An 811-nucleotide genomic window follows, 5' to 3' on the forward strand; every position below is an offset into this window, starting at 1 on the left:
ATTTGTGAACTTTTTGTGTAGGAAAAGGACTTCAGATTTTAAATTTGTGATGAGGCATTTCAAAATAAAGTTTTGCCTATCTTTAAACAAAAACATGGGGACAGGACAATTAGAATTCTCTACAATTTTATTTTCTTTAGGGTAACTGTGTATCAGTTGGGATTACTTGGCTGACTTTGAAGGCCATACTAAAGGACGCCAATAATAACCATATCAGTGGTCTCGGTGGAAATACAACAATTCCATTTAGCAGCTGTTGGGCCAACTACACAGACCTTGCTCTTCTTAGAACAGGTAAGTATGCTATTTTGGATCCTCACATACATACCCATAAATGGAGACAATTATAATTGAACGAAGCATTCTATAATATTCTGGTCAATAAATTATAGAAATCAGAACCCTATACTCTGCTTTGTTTCAGAAAACATTTAGTCTAGCTTACAAAAATATATTTAATACGCAAAACATAATAGAAATTAAAATAAGCAATTAAAGAAATGAAAACAATTAATTTGAAAATATGCATCAAAATTACATTATGATTTATATTTTTCCATTTGTGTATTTTTCTAAAATTTTACCAAATATATATTACATTTATAATCAAAAAAATTAATGTATATTTTTTCAAATTAAAGAAAATAAACAATAAGATAGAAGGTGAAGGTGAAGCAGGAAGTCGGAGCTGGGCTGGAAAGTGGTTCCTAGTCTTTCTGAAAGCCAATGCAAAGGAGAATACATGAGCGTTATCATGATTCACAGCGCCCAAACCGACTGCTGTGGAGAATTATAACTTGCTCTGAGATCA

General features: G+C 31.6%; 1 long non-coding RNA gene across 1 annotated transcript in view; it reads left to right on the top strand.

Moving 5' to 3' along the window:
• Positions 1-126: 126 nt before the first annotated feature.
• Positions 127-811, top strand: part of LOC111734675 — a 6,758-nt gene continuing 6,073 nt past the window's right edge. The window contains exon 1 of the long non-coding RNA XR_002778547.1: positions 127-294. This is a non-coding gene — a long non-coding RNA (uncharacterized LOC111734675). The remainder of the gene's footprint in view (positions 295-811) is intronic.

This window comes from Pteropus vampyrus, unplaced genomic scaffold (assembly GCF_000151845.1).
Source record: "Pteropus vampyrus isolate Shadow unplaced genomic scaffold, Pvam_2.0 Scaffold3494, whole genome shotgun sequence".
NCBI classification, from domain to species: Eukaryota; Metazoa; Chordata; class Mammalia; order Chiroptera; family Pteropodidae; genus Pteropus; species Pteropus vampyrus.